Source organism: Phascolarctos cinereus, unplaced genomic scaffold (genome assembly GCF_003287225.1).
Source record: "Phascolarctos cinereus isolate Bilbo 61053 unplaced genomic scaffold, phaCin_HiC Scaffold_2;HRSCAF=192, whole genome shotgun sequence".
Classification (NCBI taxonomy): domain Eukaryota; kingdom Metazoa; phylum Chordata; class Mammalia; order Diprotodontia; family Phascolarctidae; genus Phascolarctos; species Phascolarctos cinereus.
Window position 1 is genome coordinate 374393914 of NW_027555625.1, and position 17477 is coordinate 374411390.

The window sequence follows — 17477 nt, forward strand, 5'->3', positions numbered from 1 at the left end:
GGTCCAGCACAAAATGGAGCCACTTATGTCAAGGCAACAAACTTATTCTAATTACAATCCCTATTTATATACTCCCATGTCATCCTCCCCATTAGAATGCAAGCTCCTTGAGGTCAGGTACTGTTTCACTTTTTTCACTGTATCTCCAGAATTGACACATAGTAAGCACTTAATAAATTCTTGCTCCTTGATTAAATCCAGGCCTAGAGGACAGGCAGCCTGTGCAATGGTGTGGAGGCAAAAGATAAAATGTCTTCTGCAAGGGACAGTAAGTAAGCCATGTAAGTACAGGTAGCACAGGCAGCTCAGCTGCATAGCATTTAAGGCACTGTACATTTGTCAGGAAGACCTGACAAATCAAATGCAGCCCCTGACACTTACTAGCTGGGCGATCCTGAGCAAACCACTTAATCTCTGTCTGCCTCCGTTTCCTTGTCTGGAAATGGGGATCATAACAGTACCTATCTCTCAGAATTGATGTGAAAAAAAAATGAGATAATATTTGTAAAGCATTTTATAAATGTTAGTTATTGTTACTAAGCAAGTTTGCTGAAACATAGAGGGTGTATAGGGGAATAATGAAGAAATCAGTTTGGAAAAACAGTTGGAAGGTAGATCATGAAAGGTTTTAAATGTCCATTACAGGAGTTTGTTTTTTAATATTAGAAACAAGAAAGAGCCCCTAGAGTTTCCTAAGCATAGGAGTAATAAGATCGAAGTCGTGCTTCACTCAGTCAACAAATGTGAAAGGGATTATGCTAGGCACAGTGGGCCCAAAAAGAAGTATAGACATGGTCCCTATTCTCAAGAAATTTGCAACCAATTTGAGGTAATGGGCAGTGCAAAATGACAGATAATAAGTATCATAAGAGGTCAGGGGTGGTGGTGAATTAGGGTGGTCAAGGAAGGATATCGCTTAAGTGAGAATTTAGCTTCATGTTGAAGGATGGGTAAGAATTAGGCAGAAGAGAAGGGATTCTAGAAAAGGGAAATTATGTGAGCAAAATTGTTATGGGGAGAGTGTATGTTTGGGTACAGTGACTAAATAGAGTGCTTGGAGAATTTTTATAAGTAGGGAGAAAAAAGGTGAAGAGGACACAAGTCACTTGAGTTGGAAAATAACATAAGCAAAGGCGCAAAGGCTCAAAGGCTCAAAGGCAGGACCTGCAAGGTTCTTTTTCTTCCTTCCTTCTTTTCCCTTCCTCCCTCCCTTCTTTCTTCCCTTCCTTCCTTCCTTCCATCCTTCTTTCCTTCTTTCTTTCCTTTATCTGGGTTGCCCAATATTGCCTAGGCTAGAAGTACAGGGGCCACTCACAGTTCATCTGATCAGCACAGGAGCTATCACCTATTCCATTTTTCTAACTTGATCCAGTTCAGTCTTCCTTGGGCAGCTTGCTGGCCCCTCCACTCCCAGGGCTCATCGTAACAGTGCCAAACGTAGTGCATACACCAACCACCTTTAGCCACACTGTAACTCAGAATTCCAGAACTCAAGCTTGTCCTCAGCCTCCGCCTCACCAGCAACAAGGGCTACAGACAACTGCCTCCATACCAGTCTGAAAGGTTTTGTTTGTTTGTTTGGTTTTTTAAAGCAACATAAGCTTCAGCAAAACGCAGTCTCCCTCTGCAGCTCAAGCAAACATTCTGGATTCAGCCACAATATTCATGCTATGTAACTTTAATAAAGGTTATTTGTGTCTAATGGGTCTCCCTGAAATCCATCACCCAGAATTACATCTTCTGAATGGTCCGCCCTCAAATTTGTTTGTACTAAATAATAATTGTCCCAGGAAAAAAAAGATAGCTGATATTTATATAGCACTTTAAAATTTGAAAAACACTCCATGATCTATTATCTCTTTTGAGCAGTACAACAACAATTTAGCAAGATAAATGTTATAGATATCTACATTTTACAAATAAGTGAATTGACGTTGAGAAAAATTAAGTGACTTGCCTATGGTCAAACAGATAACAAAGATTCTACCACAAGTCTCTGCTGACTTCAGGACCACTGCTCTTCCTGTTACTTGCCTCTCATAAATCACCATTACTTCTCCACACTTTTAAAACCTGTTACAGTAAAGCACCATACAGCAGAACATTGGTCCTTCATTACCTGTGATGAGTCGTGAAGACAGACCAGGTGACTTCCCCCCAAATATGACTACCTCACAGCAGGACAGGGCCAGTAAATTCTAAAGCCAGGTGTTGAACCTATATGAAGAAGTTACCTCCTACACTATAAAAAGGTGTTCACTATTTATGAGACAGTTTGGGGTCCCTCTTTCTCTACTACTTACCCTTCCAGAAAGGAGGAAAGGGAATAACACTACTTTTCATGGAATAGTGGAAAGAAAGAGTCCTAGAATCAAGAAGAAATGGGTCCACACCCCTCCCTCCCCCTGCCAGCCACTACCACATTAGCAGTGTGACTATAAATCCAGTTCTAAATCTATAATTATATTACCCCATCCCTATCAGGGCTGCACCCTTCCCCCTCTTCTAATACTTCTAATTCGGGCTTTGCTCATATATCTAAATGTTGACTAGACTCGGGGCTAGAGGTTTCTTTCTTCATTTACTCAACACATATTTATCAAGCTCCAAGCACAGCATCGTGCTGGAGCTGAGGGGAATAAAAACTAAAACAAAGACCTGGTTCCTGGCCTGGAGAAGCTTACAGTTAAGTAGGAAAGATAGAATATTTGGAGTAAATTCAGGAAGCAAAGATCTTTTTCAAAAACATTTAATATGCGGAAGGCATTGATTTTGTATACACTGATAGAGAGGTGGGATAGAGGACCCAAACCTCATCTCCTGTTCCCTCATTCCCATCTGTGAAAGAACTCATGTTTGCCAGCATATTTTTTTTAATGCAGCTTCTTCCCTCCCCCACTGTCTCCCACTCCTCCCCCTACCCTCCCACCCCACCACACACACATCATGGAGAGTCCCAGGTCTCTCTTCCTTTCCCAAGAAATAACTTTCCTTAAAAGGAAACAAAGCTGTCTGCTGGGACTTGATTGGTTCAAGTCTCTCTTGACAAAACTTCTTTCCTCCCTCTCCCATCAGGAGACAGGCTCATGCTCTTCTTGGGACAGGGACTAGTTTTCCCTGAAAGGAGGATGAAGCTATTCTGGGACATGATTGGCCCTGCCTTCTCTGGTGAAGCTTGCTCATCATCGCTCAAAGGCCTAAAAACTTCAGCCGTGTAGAGTGTAGGCCTCTCAGAATTGATAGGTGCCTGAGAACATTCAAGTCACTATGTCCTTTACCCAGGAGTAAATGTTTAACTGGTTCTTCCAAAAGAAAATGTTTTGTTTTGTTTTGTTTTGGCCATTTCTATAGGGAGCCTAGGGAGAACACATGCAGAAAAAATGGTACCACTGTAACCTTGTTGCTTATCCTTGCTGTGGTAGGGCAAGAGAAACTTTCTTTTGTAAACTGTAAATTGTGTGTCTCATTTCTGAACTGAGAGTGTTGTCAAAGCCACCTCCCACACTATCTTCCTCAACCCTACTCCACCTATGTTCTACTCTAACCATGTCCACCCCTTCTATGGTGCCCTCGGGAATCTCCTTTCCATAGGGAATGGACTTCCCTTTATTCCCTTTATTCTAGACCTCATATACTTTCCATCTACTTGCTTTCAGAGATCTGGCTTCCCCTAAATAACACTTCATCCCTAGCCATTCTCTCCAGTACTGGCTGTACCTTTAACATACACTGCTAACACTCCGGCCCTGGAGGGGGAGTTAGAATACCCACTCTCACTACCAGACTCTGCCTTTTCTGCCATCACTCAGCATGCAGTCACTCCTACTTTGGAACTCACCTTATAAAAATTGTCCATTCTATTCAGTTCATGGTGGCTATTATATACTGGCCCCTAGGTCATTGTCTCCTATCTCAAGGATTTCAGGTCACAGCTCACTGTTTTCTTCTCCTCCCTAACTTTTATCTTTATTGAGGAGATTTCAATGGTGATGTTCCTGTAAATTCCTTACTCTCCCAACTTTTCAATCTCCTCAAATTCCATGACCAAATTACATTCCACCTCAACCATGCATAGGGATTGTCCCATTCTGGATCTCACAACTGCCTACAATTGTCCTATTTCCTTGATCAAAAACATTGAGGTTCTTCTGACTCTAACCTTTTATCATTTCATTTCTCCCTATGCCTCACCCCTCCTAAATTTATTTTGTGTCACCCTCATGACCTCCAACATTTCTACCTCTCAATACTTTTTCAGGCCATTACACCTGCCTTGATCCCACTTTTTTTCCCCTCCCCATCTTGATCCTGTGGTTAACCAATTCAACTCCACCTGCCTTTACTCTCAAATATCTTGCAGCTCATCCCTTGCTAAAACCCAGCTCTGGACTACTTCCACCATCCACTTCTGCTTCTACTCATGTGCTTCTAAATAGAAATAAAGCAACTCACATAACCATACTAATTGAATACACTATAAGTTTGTAATTATTTAACTTTAATTGGGTCCTCACTGCAGCAAAGCATTCCCTTTTTTCCTTCATAATTCCCTTTTACTTCCCACAGAAGCAAATCTAACCATTTTCTTTTCTCCTTAAGCTTCCCACACCTCCCCCCTCATCCCACCCTCTCACTTGAGAATGATTTATTTTACTGAGAAAGTTGAGGCTATTTGTCATGAGCTTCCTAATCTCCCTTTCTCTTCATTTCAACCCCCACCCTTGACATCATCCCCAACTCTCTCCCAATTATCAAAAGACCCAGTCTCTCAATAATTAGGCATCCCTTCTCCTTGCCAAGGCCAATTCCTCTACATCCACCTTTGATTGCATTCCCGTTGGTCTTTGCCAGCAAATTGCTTAATCAATCATTCCCTCACCATCTCTAACCTTAAAATTCTTCCTATTTAATGGTTCCTTCCCTCCTGCCTTCATACACATGCAAAATTTCCCCTAATTAAAAAAAATCCCTCCTAATTAGACCCTACCATCCTCTCAAACTTTCATTCCATATCTCTCTTCCCTTTCTCAGCCAATTTCCTAGATAAAGCTGGCTACACTCATAGCTTCTATTTACTCTTCCCTCATCCTCTTAGTCCCGTATAACCAGGCTCTTGCCTCATCACTCAACGTGATTGTTCTCTCAAAGTCACCTTAATTGTCTAATTAATAGTCTCTTAAAGTCATCCCTTAATTGCTAAATCTCATAGTCTTTTCTCAGTCCTTATCCTGTCTGACTTCTGCTGCCATCTGACACTATTTACCACGTACTCTTTCTAGATGTTCTCTCCTCTCTGGGTTTTAGGAATTTTACTCTCTTTAGCCCTAGTTCTTTGCCAGTTTGACTGCTTCTCAGTTGTGCAATCATTGTCTCAGTCATGCATCTTAATTGTAGGTGCTTCAGGCTCTGTCTTGGGCTTTGTTCTCTTCTCTCCCTGCACTGCCTTGGTGACCTACAAGCTCCCATGGGTTTGATTATCATCTCTATGCCATGACTCACAGATCCAGCCCCAGTTTCTCCCATTTAATCATGCAACACTAACTGCCTATTGGACATTGACAATTGAATGTCTCATAGAAATCTCAAAAGCAATATGTCCAAAATAGAATTCATTATCTATCATTTCTCTCATCCTGCCCTTCTTCCAAATTTCCCTATTTCTGTTGAAGGTAACACTAGTTTTCCAGTCTCCTAGGTTTGTAATCTTAGCATTATCCTCAATGACTCACTCTTCCTCATTCCACATATCCAATCAATTGCTAAATCTTGTTTCTACCTCCATAATATCACTTACAATTGACTTCTCTTTATTCACACAACTATGACCTTGGTTCATGCCCTAATAAGCTCTCATCTAGACTACTGCAAAGGTCTTCCTGCCACAAGTCTCTCTCCATTTCAAACCAATGTCTACACAACTGCAAAAGTGCTTTTCTTTACTCAAAAACCATCTTTCCCCTGTTCAATCAATTCCAGTGATTCCCTATTGCCTCTGGGATCAAATGTGAAATCTTCTGTTTATATATAAAAACTAATTCCAAGCTATCTTTCCAGACTTATTATACATTACTTCCTTTCCCCTGAGCTATGATCCAGGTAAACTGGTATTTTCTCTGTTCTTCATATATAACATTCAATCTTCCATCTTCCAACTCTGTGCATTCATACTGCCATCCCTCATACCTGGCATGCAGACCCTCCTCACCTCTACCTCACAGAATCCCTCACTTCCTTTAAGGTAAAGCTCATGTATCATCTTCTACATGAAGCCTAATTTCCAGTAATTAGTACCATCTCCCCCACTATCTTATATTTAACTACCTTCTATTTATTAATATTTATTATCTTTAGTTTTTTATTTATTCATTTATACTCACTACCAATTGACCAAAGTCTTTGGAATTGTTAAATGGCTCAATGTCAGAAATAGAAATGGTTTTACTAATGGAAATGACACCAAAAGAGATGCATCACCCTCTACCTTGCCACTGTATCCTAAGGACCACTGAACTTTTCCATCTGTCTTAAAGCTGAAGTCTCCTATGTATGGCACCATCATATTAGAATGTGAGTTCTTTGGGACCAGGCACTATCTTGCTTTTCTAGTTGCATTCTCAGTTGTTGTTGTTGTTGTTGTTGTTGTTGTTCAGCCATTTCAGTCATGTCAGACTTTTTGTGACATCATTGGGTGTTTTCTTGGCGAAGAAACTAGAGTGGTTTGTCCTTTCCTTCTCCAGCTCATTTTACAGATGAGGAAACTGAGGCAAATAGGGTTAAGTGACTTGTCCAGGGTCACAAAACTAGTAAGTATCTGAGGCTGGATTTGAACTCATGAAGATAAGTCTTCCTGGTTCTAGGCCCGGCACTTTATCCACTGTGCCATGTAGTTACCATTCTAAGGATTTAATAAATATTTATTCATTCTTTTATTTACATTCATTCTGTATATATTGATACATAAATACTTGTCTCCCGTGTTAGAATATCTGAGAGTAGGGATTATGTGATTTTTTTTATTTGTATCCCTAGCATGTTACTAGTAACAAAGTAGGACTTAATAAATGATTGTTGATTGAACTTTTCATGATCTGAGATGCACTCCTCTGAACAGTTTATCAATGTCCTTTCTGAAATGTGGCAACCAGAACTAAACATAGTACTTCAAATATGGTCAGACTAGAGTCAAATGAGACTATCACCTCCTGATACTTCTCTTAATGCAGTTTAAGATTACATTAGCTTTCTTAGCTGCTACAGAATATTGCTGACAAATATTAAGTTTGCAGTCCAGTAAAATCCTCAGATCTTTCTCAGAACAACTGTTACCTAATCATGCCTCCCTCATATCTTGTACTTGTGGGCTTAATTTTTTTGAGCCCATATAAGACATCACATTTATTCTATTTTTTTTCCTGTTCTTAACTTAAATACCAAATAAGATGAAAATTTCCATATATATCATAGAACAGGAAAGAACTTTCTACTAAACTGTGAATCTCTATTATGTAAAGCTTTTCAAGTATATAATCAATTTAACATGTAACTTTCAAATTTGTTCTGCCTTTCTGTGATTCCTTCTGGCTTACCCTGTATTCTCTTCCATTTGGGGGGAGTATCCTAATGATAGACCCTTCCTACTTGCCATTCATCCTCCAACTGAAAAGTAAAACTTTCATAACAAATATATAAGGGCAAGCAAATTTCCACATCGTCCATGTCCAAAAATGTATGCCTCACTCTGAATCTATGAATCTTGAGTCTATCACCACTCTTTCAGGAGATGTCTAGCATGCTTCATCATTGACATTTTGGAATTCTTAAGTCTTTCAAAGTTATTTTACTCACTCTACTTTGTATCAGTTCACATAAAACTTCCCAGGATTCTCTGAAACTATCTCTTTCATATTCCATTATGGTAATATATCATAATTTGTTCAGCATTCCTCAATTGATAATAGGTTCTTAAGTTTTTTCAAGTTTTTATGCTTACTCTGCTCTACATCAGTTCACACATGTCTTCCCAGGATTCTCTGAAACTGTTCCTTTCATAATTTCTTACGGCAAAATAGTATTCCATTACATTCACATATCACAATTTGTTCAACCATTTCCCAGTTGATGGGGATTAGTCTTCAATCCTTTGTCACTAGAAAAAGAGATGCTATAAATATTTTTGTAACTATGGTTCCTTTCGCTCCTTTGATTTCTAGGAGTATGGCCTAGTGTATCCAAGGGCATGCACAGGTTAGTGGCTTCTTGGGCAAAGTTTAAATTGCTTTTCAGAATGGCTAGACCAATTCACAGTTAAAGCATCGAGCATTTATTAAGCACTATGCTAAGTGCTAAGGGATACAAAGAAAGAAAAAAACCAATCCCTTCTCTCAAGGAATTTATTAATCTAATGGGAAGACAACATGCTAACAACTAGGTACAAACAAAATAAATTAATGATAATCTCAGAGAGAAGGCACCAACGTCAAGAAGGACTGGGAAAGGCTTCTTGAAGAAGGTAAGATTTTGGCTCATATTTGAAGGAAGCCAGAGAAGCCAGGGAAGCCAGGAGGTGGAGATGAGAAGGGAAAACATTCTAGTCATGAGGAACTACCAGTGAAAATGCATAGAGTGAGGAGCTGGAATATAGTGTGTGTTCACTCAGGTGTTTGAAACATCAAAGAAGCCAGTGTTACCGGATTGTAGAGTATGCAAATGTGTAAGAGTGGAAAGGTAGAAGGAGGGCCACATTGTGAAGGGCTTTAAAAGCCAGGGTATTTTATGTTTTATCCTAGAAGTAATAGGGAGCCATCTGAGTTTATTGATTAGGGGAAGGGGAGTGACATAGTAAGACCTGAGCTTTAGGACGATCACTTCGATAGCTGAATGGAGGACGGATTGGGGTTCGAATAGACTGGAGTACAAAGATAGGAGATAGGTCCACCAACAATACACCAATCTAGACATTCTCCCACAGTCCCTCTAACATTGGTCATTTTACTTTTTTTTCACCTTTGCCAATTAGTAGGGGTGAGCTGGAACCTCAGTTACTTTAATTTGTTTTTCTGTAATTTTTAGTGATTTGGAGTATATTCTCACATGGTCACAACCTAGAATTTCATCATTTGAAAATGTTGTTCATATCATTGGATTGTTTACCAAATGTTTTTATAAATATGAATTAGTTCCATATATTTTGCAAATGAGTCCACTATCCGAGAATCTTTCTGAAAAGATTTTCTACCAGTTAACTATACTGATTTTACTTATGCAAAAACTTTAAACAAATAAAACTGTCTAAAATATCCCCTGTGATGCTTTCTACCCCTTGCTCAGTTATATACTGTTTCCCTACCTAATAGAACAGAAAGGTAATTTCTTCCCTGCCCCTTTAACTTGTTTCTGATGTGACCTTTTACATCTAAGTCATTTACCGGCTTGGAGTTATCTTGGTTGATATATCACATGAGATGTTGATCCATACCTAATTTCTGCCAATCCCTATTAGATTTAATATTATTTGATTTGCCCAACAATTTAGTCTGTCAAGCTTTTTTTAAATCTTGATTGTCATACAAAATCTTAGCACTCAGCCTTGTGCCATATGCAGGTTTGAAGAGCATGCTATCTCTGTCTTTATCTAAGTTACTGATAAAAATGTTCAACAGCTGAGTCAAGTATAAATCTCTTTGGCAACTTCTCTTGAAGCTTCCTCCACACTGATAATCAAATCATTCTGACTAGTGTTTGAGTCCAACTATTCAACCAATTCTGAATCCAGTTAGCCCATATTTCTGACTCTGTTCCATAAGAACAGTAAGAATTTTACCAAATGCTTTCCTTAAAATCTAAGTAAACTATATCTACAGCATTCCTTTGAATCACATAAATTTTATATTTGGAAGTGTGGACTTCAACAGACATCTAATGCAACTCAATTGCACAATTCCAAAGATTCCTTTGAACACCCTCCAGCTTATCTACCAGCTTAGTAACCTTATTCCCAAATAAATAAACAAATAAATAAGATTAATTTGATGTGAACTGTTTGATAAAGCCACGCTTACTTTTGACGATCAATACTTCCTTTTCTAAATATTCTCTAACCATCTCTTTAATAATATCTTCTAGAAGTGAGCTATAAATTAAAGTTAAACTCAATAACTTATAGTTTGCCGATTCTATTCATTTCCCTGTTTTGAAATTCTGAAATTTGTCATCTTCCAGTCCTGTAGCAGCCACTCTATTCTCCACCATCTCTCAGATTTCACTGACAGTAGCTCAGCAATCACATCTGTCAGTTTTTTCAGTAACCTAAGGTCAAGGTCGAGTGATTTGCATTCATCAAGGACAGTTGCCAAGTACTCCCTTACTATTTGTTGATCTTGGGTTATCAGCTCTCTGTGAGCCATTTTTGTTTTGTTTTGTCCTTTTCAGTTCAAAGATCATTGTCTTTGGCAGAGAAAACAGAAGCTGAGTAAAAGCTGAATAGCACTGCTTTGGCTCAGTCATGTTCATCCCATGCACCCTGGGTAGCATGATCTTATCTAGATCTTACTATCTTTTCCACCAAATACCTTAATTTCTTTTCTTAACCTTAGGTTTTCTTGCCCACCTCAGCCAATTCTGAGCTTTCACACTCTTGACACTATTTTTTTTTTTGCTTTTTGGTGAGGCAATCGGGGTTAAGTGACTTGGCCATGGTCACACAGCTAGTGTTAAATGTCTGAGGCTGGATTTGAACTCAGGTCCTCCTGACTCCAAGGCCAGAGCTCTATTCACTGCGCCACCTAGCTGCCCCTCTCAACATTATTCTTAATAAGACCATGCCATACTCTTGTTATTTGTCCTGCAACTTGCCCTTGCTTCTGTCTTCTGTACTTTTAAAAAATCTAGGTTGGTTGATGAACTCCCTATGTAGCCACACAAAGTCTCTTTAGACAAAGGGAAGAAGGTTCAAAAAAGAAGGGTGGAGACATTACCACAGCTTTTATGGACCACAAAGAAGAAAAGTTTCTCTACAAGAGTCAGTCCTTCCTAATACTCAGTTATTATTTTATTTGTTTTCATCAGTCAAGATCTGCCTTCTCACCTTCTCTCTCTAACACCCCTCTAACCTAAATGAGAACACATGAAAAACAAAACCCATTACAAATGTGTAATCATGAAAATAAATTTCCACATCAGCCATGTCAAAAAAAATTTGCCTTATTCTACATTTCAAGTCTTTTACCTCTCTTTCAAGAAGTGGGAAATGTGCTTCTTCATTAGTCTTTTGGAGTCCTGGTTGGTCATTATGTTAATAAGAGTTCAGCATAATAGTATTCTATCACATTTATATACCATATCTTGCTCATACATTCCAAAATTTATGAACATCCATTCAGATTCCCATTCTTTGCCACCTCAAAAAGTTATATTTCTGTATATCCTTAGAATGTTTTGCCTAGGACTAATCCCTCCCTTAAATGTACCCTCACTCTCCTATTTTTCTGTTGAGTGAAATATATTTCTGTACCCAACAATATGTGGCATGTATACTTCTGTATACTTCTTCTTTTAACCAGTTTAGATGAGAATATGGTTGAATGGTAGCCACTTCTTTTCATCACCTTCTTTTTGTATAGATGTCTACTTGGGAACCCTAATTATAAGATAATTTTCCCTATCCTTCCTTTCTCTCTCCCACTCCCTTCCTCTCTTTCCACTCTTTTCCCTTAAAAAAAAGTATTTGTTTATTTTTTAGTTTTCAACATTCACTTCCATGAGATTTTGAGTTCCAAATTTTCTTCCCATCTCTCCCCTACCCCTACCCCAAGACAGCATGCAGTCTGATATAGGCTCTACATATACATTCATATTGAACCTATTTTCACATTTGTCATGTTGTAAAGAAGAATTAGAACCAATGAAAGAAACCATAAACCAAAAAAAAGGGAAAAAAAGAGATCAAATAATGTGCTTTGATCCGCATGCAGACTCCATAGTTCTGTTTCTGGATATGGACAGCATTTTCCATCATAAGTCCTTTGGAGCTGTCTTGGATCCTTGCATTGCTTATAGGAGATAAGTCTGTCAAAGTTAGTCATTGCATATTGTGACTGTTACTGTGTACAATGTTCTCCTGGTTCTACTCATTTCACTCAGCATCAGTTCATGTAGGTCTTTCCAGGCCTAGTCTGATCTGACTACCCCCACATACCCTGATGATGATAGGATTCAGAGGAACCAGTACCATTTCCCCATATTTGAATGCAAACAGTTTATTCTTGTTTAGTCCTTTATCGTCATTTATTTATGCTTACCATTTTATATTTCCCTTCACTCCTCAATTTGAACTCGAAAGTTTCTCCACAGCTCTGGTCTTTTCATCAGGAATGCTTGGAAATCCTCTATTTCATTAAAGGTCCATTTTTTCCCCATAGCATTATATGCAGTTTTGCTTGGTAAGTTATTATTGGCTACTGTAAGTCCATATCATTTGGCTTCTAAAATATCAAATTCCAAATTCTCCACTCCTTTATAGTAGTGGATGCTAAGCTGTTTATAATCTTTACTACGGCTCCTCAGTACTTGATTTCTCTCTTTCTGACAGTATATATGTATGTATATACACATTCATATGCACATACATACATATATATATATATATATATACACTCACATATATACTACATATGTGTGTGTGTATATGTATATATGGTGACCAATGGATTCTAATTATTTCCATTTTACCCTCAGGTTCTAAAAGATCTTGGCAGTTTTCTTTTAAGATTTCATGAAATATGATGCTTAGGTGGGAGAGGGATAGGAGGGAAGGAGAGAATTTGGAACTCAATATTTTTAAAAATAAATGTTTAAATTTTTTTACATGTAATTGGGAAATATTTAACAAAAGAAATAAGAAATAGGTTTTTTAAAAAAGAAATACATCTAGGCTCTTTTTTTGGTCATAGCATTCAGATAGTCCAATGATTTTTAAGTTTTTTTCTCTTCAGTCTATTTCCAGGATAGTTGTTTTTGCTATGAGATCCCTTATGTTTTCTTCTATTTGTTCAGTCTTTTCATTTTGTTTTAATGTTTCTTGTTGCCTCATGACAACGTTGGCTTCCATTTGGTCTATTCTAATTTTGAAGGAGTTTGTTGCTTGGGCGAGGTTTGGTACCTCTTGTGCCAAACTTTTTATTCTTTTTTCAAATCTTTCTTCCATAGCTCTCATTTCTTTTCCAATTTTTTTCTAAAGTACTTTCATTCCATTTATAAAAACATTTATCTCTTGCTTCATTTTTTCCAGGAATTCTAGCTGAGTTTGTGCCCCAGCTGTGTGTGTGTGTGTGTGTGTGTGTGTGTTTTCCTAGATACTGCTTGTAAATTTATTGGAGTCATTCTCTTCTGAGTCTTGTGTGTCTTTGCTCATTACAGAGCAGGATTATTTTTTTTGTTTGCCCATTCTTCCAGTCTACTTCCTGACTTTGCACTTGATGTTAGGGGCTGGGTTTCACCCCACTTCTGGAGAGAAAGTCTGTTGCTGCTTTCTTGGGAGTACTGAATATTGTGTTATTCCAGGATTTCAGAGACAGAAACTGCAAGTGTTCAGTGCTCCTTAAGTGGTCTGGTCCAGGGCAAAGTCTGGTTACTCCAACCCTGGTGGTCTCAGCTCCCCAAGTTCCTGACCTGGGTTTGGTTCTGTGCAAAACTGGGGTAGACTGTGCATACTAGATTAAACTTGTCCCTTCTCAGCTATCTGGAAAAGTTGATTCAGAGGGGCAGAATTACAGACTCCCCTTTGTTCTGTGATTCCTGCCCTGATCATTTCTCTGTAGGCTGGGCTAGATACTGGAAACGGGGCCACTTGGGGTCTGAGCCACTCTGCTTGCTTCTAAACTACTAGCTACTAGCATCTCTTTTCTCTGTACACTGCTTAGGGTCTCCCTATCTAAGAACACCACCTCCCCCCATAGGCCTTCTTCTCAGTTTGACCTAAATCTGTGACCCAGAACTGGGTAGTGGATGAAAAAGCTGCCAGTTGGTACCGTCCCTGGCACAGTGCTCCTGCGTGGGTCTAGAACCTTGCTTCCCCTCATGCACAACCTTCCCCTGGGCACTGGGATGCTTGAATGCAGCATGCTCAGTGTAGCCCTGTCTCCTTATGCCAAGATGGCCTGGACAAATGAGTCACTCTTTTTCTGGATGTCCCTAAACAAGATGTAGTTTAGTGCATTTTTTGGAGGAGTTTACTAGGGGAGCTCACTGTCCTGCTTCCTAACACTCTACCATCTTTGCTTCCCCACCCTAATAATTTGCAATTCTTTTGAGAACTGTTTGTTGTTATCTTTGACCAATAGTTCTTGTTCCTATCCCCATATATCTTGAATATCAGACCCTTATCAGAAATAGTTGATACAAAAGTGTTTTCCCCCAATCAACTGTTTCCTTTTTTTAAATTCTAGTTGTACTAATTTTGCTCACTGTCAGTTTCATGCCATCAAAATGATCCATTATCTCTTTTATATACTTTATGCCTTGTTTAAAAATTTACTCTTGGGAGCAGAGCTAAGATGGTGAAGTAAAAGCAGTAACTTGCTTGAGCTCTCCCCCAAACCCCTCCAAATACCTATAAAAATGGCTCTAAACAAATTCTAAAGCAGCAGAACCCACAAAAAGACAGAGTGAAACAAATTTCCAGCCCAAGACAGCCTGGATAGTTGATCAGAAAGGTATATTGTGCACAGCTGGTAGAGGAGCTCAGTTTGATGTGGGTGCACAGGCAAGGCAGGCCTCGGTGAACTTGGAGGCGGCCTCAAAGGACTGAATCATGGGCAGCTGTGGTGGTTTCCAGACTTCTCAACCCACAAATGCCAAAGACAACTTAGAAGGTCAGTGGGAAAAGTCTGTCTGCGGTGAGAGAGAGAAGCACAGTCCCAGCCCCAGTTCCCAAGCGTGGCCCCGAGTGTCAGCTGCTTCTGGAGCTTCCGGCCCACAGACTGAGGGGGAATCGAGTGGCTGACCAGAGGGAGATTGCAGGGATCTCTCTGCAGGTGCAGGATTCTCTTGCTTTGTCCGTGCGAGGATCTGGGTCACAGTTCTGGGTGGTGGTCCTGGGGCAAGGAGGAGCACTGGCGTGGTGGAGCTTGTCGTGGAGGTGCAGAGAAAATCCTCCTCACAGACAGAAAGGAGTGCTTGTGGTCACTCACAGTCCAGAGCACAGGCAGGAAAAGGAGTAAACACCTCAGTCCTTATCATACCACCTTAAAGGAACTGAAAATTTAATAGGTCCCTAGAAGTATCTCTGAAAACAGCTGCACAAAACCCCTGAAGCTTGGGACAGTACATTCTCTACACTGGAAGCAGACTCCTACCTTAACAAAGAGTTTAAAACTCAAGTAATTGGCTGGGATCATGAATAAAGAAAGGTCCAAAAAAAGTCAGACCATAGAATCTTTCTTTGGTAACAAAGAAGATTAAAACATACAACCAGAAGAAGACAAGAACGTCAAAGCTCCTACAACCAAAGCGTCCAAGAAAAAATATGAATCAGTCCCAGGCCATGGAAGAGCTCAAAAAAGGATTTTGAGAAACAAGTAAGAGAGGTAGAGGAAAAATTGGGAAGAGAAATGAGTGATGCAAGGAAAATCATGAAAAACAAGTCAACAGCTTGCTAAAGGAGACCCAAAAAAATACTAAAGAAAATAACACCTTAAAAAATAGCCTAACCCAAATGGCAAAAGAGGTCCAAACAGCCAATGAGGAGAAGAATGCCCTAAAAAGCAAAATTGGCCAAATGGAAAAGGAAATCCAAAAGCTTACTGAAGAAAATACTTCCTTAAAATTTAGAATGGAGCAATTGGAAGCTAGTGACTTTATGAGAAATCAAGGCACTGTAAAACTAATACAAAAGAATGAAAAAATAGAAAACAATATGAAAAACCTCACTGGAAAAACAACTGACCTGGAAAATAGATCCAGGAGAGAGAATTTAAAAATTATTGCACTATCTGAAAGCCATGATCAAAAAAAGAGCCTAGACATCATCTTTCAAGAATTATCAAGGAAAACTTCCCTGATATTTTAGAACCAGAGGGCAAAATAGAAAGAGACCCCCAAAGGAAAACTACTAGGAATATTGTAGCCAAATTCCAGAGTTCCCAGGTCAAGGAGAAAATATTGCAAGCAGCCAGAAAGAAACAATTTAAGTATTGTGGAACCCACAATCAGGATAACACAAGATTTAACAGCTTCTACATTAAGAGACTGGAGGGCATGGAATATAACATTCTGGAGGACAAAGGAGATAGTATTACAACCAAGAATCACCTACCCAGCAAAACTGAGTATAATCCTTCAGGGGAAAAAATGGTCATTCAGTGAAATAGGGGACTTTCAAGCACTCTTGATGAAAAGACCAGAGCTGAATAGAAAATTTGACTTACAAATACAAGCCTCAAGTGATACATCAAGAAGTAAACAAGAAAGAGAAATCATGAGACTTAAGATTGAAATGTTTACATTCCTGCATGGAAAGATGATATTTATAATTCATGAGACCTTTGTCAGTATTAGGATAGTTGGAGGGGGAAAAATACATGTATGTTGACAGATAGATAGATAGATAGAGGGCACAAGGTGTGTTGAAGATGAAGAGGTCACATCTGGAGAATAAAATTAAGGGGTCAGAAAGGATTATACTGGGAGAAGGAGAAAGGGAGAGGTAGAATGGGATAAATTATCTCACATGAAACAGACAAGAAAAGGCTTTTACAGTGGAGGGGAAACGGGAAGGTGAGAGGGAATGAGTGAATCTTATTGTCATTGGATTTGGCTTAAGGAGGAAATAACATACACATTCAGCTGGGTATGGAAACCTCTTACCCTTCAGGAAAATGGGTGGGAATGGGGACAAGAGAGCAGAGGGATGATAGAGGGGAGAGCAGATTGGGAGAGGGGGTAATCAGAAGCAAACACTTTTGAGGAGGGATAGGGTCAAAAGAGAGAATAGAATAAATGGGGGGTGGGATCAGTAGGGTAAATAAAAAGGACAAAGAAATCAAAAAGTACCAAAACAGAAAAAGTCACCAGATTTAGACACCTACACAACTCAATTCAGCAAGTGTTTATTTATTTAATGATCATATTCAGAAGGGAAATAAAAAATTAGATTAAAAAACAGGAGTTGTTCCTCTTGAAGCTTAGTTTTTAGTAGAACAAGACGTTAATATGTATGCCTATAATACATTGTATTTGTAGAATAACTACAACAAAGAGTTGCAAAATAAAGTGTTTTCTGAGATGCTCAGAAGATTCTTACGGTCAGAGAAACCAGGGAAAGGTTCCTGGAGAAGATGGTATTTGCATTAAGCTTGAAGGATATAATTAGGAGCTCAGGAAGCAAAGGGGAGTGAGGCCAGTCCAGACACACAGATGATTACAGTAAAAGCTGTACTGCTGTAAATGCACATGAGGGGAAGGGGACGAAAGGAGGCCTCTTT